This window comes from Neovison vison, chromosome 4, assembly GCF_020171115.1.
Source record: "Neovison vison isolate M4711 chromosome 4, ASM_NN_V1, whole genome shotgun sequence".
In the NCBI taxonomy this organism is placed as follows: Eukaryota; Metazoa; Chordata; class Mammalia; order Carnivora; family Mustelidae; genus Neogale; species Neogale vison.
In genome coordinates this window covers 28,856,270-28,862,269 of record NC_058094.1, presented here as the reverse complement: position 1 = coordinate 28,862,269, position 6,000 = coordinate 28,856,270, and positions in this window count along the sequence as shown.

Genomic DNA, 6,000 nt, shown 5'->3' with positions numbered 1-6,000 from the left:
AGGCAATTTAGGTGTCATTATAGATTAAAAGTGAAAAGCTCAATGTTCTCTCCAAATCAGCTAATTAATGTAAATAAATTACCTTCTTGTTCTCTTTTGGCTCTCTGAACTATTAATAAGTCAGGAAAAGTTAGTGGATTTGTGACAGTTAAACGCAAAGTCTCTACTACACATGCCAGCAGATTTGTAACCATATACATGTTCTATGAAACTGTTTTTCAGGTTTTTAGAATTTTAAATGATTCCTCCTGCTGGTACAATTTCTTCACACTTCATCACATTTCTAAATAAGTGATCATGTAACTGAAGATTTCATGTCCTGAAGGCAGTATACCCATGCTTCCAAATGCTTCGACTTAAAATACAAAGCAGTGTTAATCACACTTCCCATTTTTGAAACCACTGAGGCCATTTGGGGGAAGAAAAACTAGAAACCTGCTCTTCTGTTTTTGTTTTCTACAAATTCTCTCTACTGAGAGCTTGTACATTTCTTGCGAAGTTTCCAAAAGCACATTTAATCCCCATCAGACACTGAGTGAATATGGCACATTCTTTAAATGGAAGCTCTAGAAAATCTGCTGCTTTAAAAAGGGAAGATCAGCTCCAAGGCAACTGCTGTGCTTTGGGGCCCGGAGCTCTTCTCTAAACGACCAATGCGGACACGGAATAGAAATGGAAAATAGCCAACAACACAGCATAGTCTTTGAAAGTTCATGGCTTTACTCCAGGGTTTCTGAGCATCAGCACTATTAACATATTGGGCTGGGTAATTCTTTGTTGTGGGGGGCTGTCCTGTGCCCTGCGTCATGCGTCTCTAGCCGCCACTCACCAGATGCCAGCAGAACAACCCCCACACCTGCCCTCACCCTGGTCGTGACAAATCAGAAATTTCTCCAGACACTGCCAAATGTCCCCTGGGGGACAAAACTCCCCTTGATGGAGAACCACTGAGCTCTTCAAAGTCTGAAAAATATAGACTTAAAATTATACTAGAGCTCTAGCGTCAGGACAAACCCATTAATATATTATTATCTACATCTGTTTTTCCTGAGAACTTGCAACTTTGGAAAATACATTAGTTTCATATACTGTTCTCTCGTGTCCCACCTTCTCAATCTCAATGATCTGGTTTTAGCCTGCCTTCTAATTTAAATTTAAATACCCAACCTCATTCTTACCAGGAATTGGCATCTCATCATGGTATCATATTGGTATATCAACATATCATATATCATGATGATATGCTGACTTTCATATACAATCAATTGTTATATGCAACAGTGAAAAAACGTAGCAGCTTAAAACCCCTTAGATATATGTCAAGGGTATATATTGAAATTGTTTTTATAATGACCTGTACTCCTTAAATAAACAAGAAAAGCACTAAAACTTCGCTACCATTAATATGGTATTCTTCAGTAATATCACAAAGATGCAGTAATTCATGTTTTAATTAGTACCCTAAACCTTTCCAGCTATATAAAATACCAAGTATGAATAAAACACTTCAAAGAAAGAAGTATATTTCTCTATCTCCTTTAAAATAGTTCAGGAATGAAGCATCTTATACTTACTACAGCCTATTCCTCGTCATATGTAAAATTTGGATATTTAAGAATAGTAAAAGCATATTTCATGTTTTCAAGCTTATACATTTACTTTGAAATGACAGGACAGGCAGACAGATGTATTATGAGGACAAGAACATGGCAATTTCATAGAGACAGCACCTGAACAATGTATACAAACTATTTGTTCTCTACTACCCCCTGGTGGTTTGTTTAAAAAAAAAAAAAGTAATAGTTAAAAACAAACAAAAAAAACCCCTAACCTTAAAGAACCATCCTAATCACTGATAATATCAATAGATACCATTTATTGGTAGACACTGTAGTAGGCTTAATGAAAATTCTCTCATTTAACCCTTACCAGTGGCTTGAGGTGGGTATTGTGACCTACATCTGATGATTAAGGAAACCGAAGTTCTAAGTGTTGAAGTAACTTGTCCAAACTAATGTACCTGGTAGAAATTCAAATTCGTCTCTTTTTAATGCCAAGGCTCAAGTTCATTGTGTGTGTGTGTTGCTGCTTCCTGGGCAACTCTTAATGAGAGCTGGCTGGACACCATGAGCCTTGTAATTCTAGAAGGCTAATGGACTTTTTGGCAAAACAGTCAAGTCTTGTCATATTCTCATTTACATAAATCAAATTCAACTATTCAAGTTGAGAGAGAGGGAGAGAGAGATTTTTAATAGTGAAGCATTTTCCAGCTTGGGCTTGGGAGTCAACTTAGGCCTAAAAATATAAGCAATATGTTGTTTAATAGTGCTTGTTTGAGGGCTTTATAAAAATGGTATCAAACTGTAAAAGAACTTTTTTTTTTTAAATAGGAGATGTGAATCTGTTATTTTTCTCCTCCTCACATCTCATTGAGCCACGTGCGTTTCTAATGGTTTAGAGATACGAATACATGTACAAGGGTTCTAATTATAAGCCAACAAAGCCACCTGGTATTGAACTAACAAAAAGTGATGCTAGAAGGAAATTGGATGAATAATGAACTTACAAACAATTTAAAGAATTTTCAAAGATAATTTGAATTTTATTATTGTTGTTCTTGCTGTTATTTACCCTGCGTGCTTTCTTTCAAACTTCAACCCAGCAGACAGTGTGATCCTGTCCCTTTTGTATGCACGGACATGTGTGAGGAGAATAGGGGGTAAGAGGTGATTTTAAGGGGTTATCACTCCATAATTTTTGACAAAAAAAGTGAAGCCAAGAAACATATTCTTCAAGGTATCATTTTAAGCAGCGAAATAGTATCCTCTTTTTCAGACCATTGATGGCAAAGTTGAATACATTTTAGGGGTTCTCAAGATGACTGAGTCAGGGCAACACTGAATGATAAATGTGGTTTTATTTTCAAATAGGAGAGTCCTTCAAAAGAGTCACAGTGAAAAAAGATTATGCTGATAGCTCAAGCTCAGTAATTTATAACTTGAAATTCCCCTTCATTTTGCTTATGTGTATTTTGTGAGGAAATTATAAATATGTGTCTTCAATTCAATTACATTAGACTTTAAGTACAAATGGACTGAGATTCATCACATGTCAAATATTTGAGTGCCTATGAAAGGAGAGACACTGAAAACAGCAAAATTTTTACCAGGTAGGAGAAATGCAGGCTTATTTCCCTGACTTATTTAACTACTCTGTGAAGTAAGTGATCTCTGAAACTGAAGATAATTATTGGCCCTGGCATAAATGCCTATAAAATCTGATTCAATCAATTACATTTACAGAGTATTATTATATAAAACATATCAGTGTGTTGAATTTCAAGTGGAAAACCCCTAGTTGTCATTTCTGATTTAATACCATGTGAGGTTTTATTCAAACACTATGTTTTAATTTCTGGAGCGCAAGTTAGAGATTCTACTAATGCAAAGTTCCTCTGGGGTTATTCTTTCCTCATTCCACTCCTCTTCCCCAGTCTGTCCAAGAAAATGCAAAGCAGTCAGAAGCTATGTTATTTATAACAGAGAAGAGCACATCCATTGATTTTAAAGTTTCCATGTGAAGGACATGCATTTGTTAGCTTAAATCAGTGCTTATGCCTTGATTACAACTCTCTTTTTGTAAGTACTATTGACGGAGCCTGGATCCTAGTTACGTATGTAAAACATGGGAAATTCATGCATGCTTACGCTATCCAAGCCCTTATTAATGATGGACTGTTCATCACAGGTACTTTTATTTTCAGTATAAATGTAGAGGATTAATTGGCTTAAGCCAAATGAAGGAAAGATTAGTGATAATAGAATTATGAACAGAACTCTAATAAATACATTAAATTCCATGATATAGAAATTAGATTCTGTTATTGTCTATTACATATTTATACCTATATATATATATATAGAGAGAGAGAGAGAGAGAGACACTATACCAATAAAAACATCAAAACTGAACATGAAAACGGTAACATTTTTAAGGAAATTTTAAAATTGAGACTTTTTGTATTTACAAAAAGAAAATCCCAGAAAAATACAACTTTAAACATATTATCTTATATACCTTAATCTTATATATCTTAATCATTTTCATGTACACTGGCTCATTTAATTTCTAAAGGCCTCTTGATCCTATGATGATGTTTTTCCTATAATACTGTTTTAAAAGAGCCTATTGTGTAACTATCTTTGTCTTGTGAGTACTACTGAACGAGTATATAAATGGTAGCTCACTTCTATCATCAGTGTTTAAATATATCTTTTTTTTTAAAGATTTATTTGAGAAAGAGAGTGAGGGTGCAGAGGAAGAGGGGGACAAGCAGGCTCCCCCTTCTGAGTGGGGGCCCTGACTTGGAGCTGGAATCCAGGACCTGAGATCATGACCTAATCCAAAATCAAGAGTCCAGTGCTTAACTGACTGAGCCACCCAAGTGCTCCTAAATATACCTTCAAATAATATTTTAAATTTAAAAACTTTTGCCATATCTCTGCCAGGATATCAGTTTTTACCAAACAACCCTGATTCCTTCCTTCCTTTTCTTCTCCCTTCCTCTTTCCTTCCCTCCCTTTCTTATATATAATATCATTCTGGATATAACATAATTTTCTTTGATTCTATTTTTCTCTAAAGAAAGGAAAGACAGGGAGAGAGATGTGGGGAGAGACACAGAGAAGGAGAGAGATTGGTTTAGTTTATGTAGATATCAAAGGGAATCTCAATACAGAATTGCTCCTCTTTGTATTCTAAGGGATAAAAGCATCTACAGGTTCTTTTTAAAGGACCGACTGAGAGAACACCTCTCAAATTATAAATCTTCTAGATGGAGCGACTTGCTCTTTTCGATTCACAGTATAGTAATTAGGTATGAAATTCCTGACTTCAAATATGTAATGTTGGTTTTTCCCCCCATAATAATTCTTTTTGATAGAGAGGATTCAAATTTATATGCAGAAAACCATTCTTTATGGTGAAGTCATATAAGTTCAAGACAAATTTAATCTCAGGTTTCTTAGGTTTTCTCCTCATTATGGGTACGGCATAGTATTTTTTTTTTTAAAGAGAGGAAGGTTATGTGAGTGCATATTTCATAAGCTTCTTATTCATTATTCATAGCATTAGAGATAGAAGGAATATACACACATGGAGAATTCTCTCTGATGTGTCCTCTGAGAAGTACACTCAGCCTAAACCTCAAGGGTGTCTTTCAGTGGAGGCTGGGAGGAAGCTCAAGAAGACAGCAGATGTCTTCCTAGAAATTCCTAGAAATTTCTTAAAGTAATACTCTGGTGCGTTCCAGTTCCACTGGAATTTAATTTCTGGCCACATCAATTAGTCCAAGAGCACTTTGCCCTAAAATACTTTGAGTAATTCCAACATTTGAAAAGTTTTAAACTGGTTTTGTTCCATGTGTTTCAGAAATATTATTTTCTGAAATATGAAAACAAAACAATCTCATTTATTTTGGAAGGACTAGTGTCACTTATTTATTTTCCTTATATAAATTGGACTCATTCTTCTTGCTTAGGCCTAAGAGTTAATTAATATGCATTGAAGATGCTGTGGATACTTTATAATACTTCATTATAAAAATGAGTATAGAATGTTCCTCCTCCCCTTGATTTAAAAAGGAGTTATTAGTGTAAACCTTTTGAAAAACTCATTTATAAAGTCAAAATGAACAAATAAAGAGGGTGTTAAATATACTATGTAATGTAAGCATAGGTATGAAAATCTTTTTCCTTAGTATTAGATTATATTTTCTCTGAACCATCTACCTAATCTCAGCAATAAATGAAATATAAAAAAGAAAACAAATAAATAAGAATGAATTTTGTTCATTTTTTCATTAGTGAATTTTATTCATTTTTTACTACACCTCATTTCTGCATATACTTGATATAGATTCTAAGTTACTTTCTCAGAAAAACATTTGCTGACATTAATAAATTATCATGTAGTTGTTTATCGTTATTAGAAAGAACACAA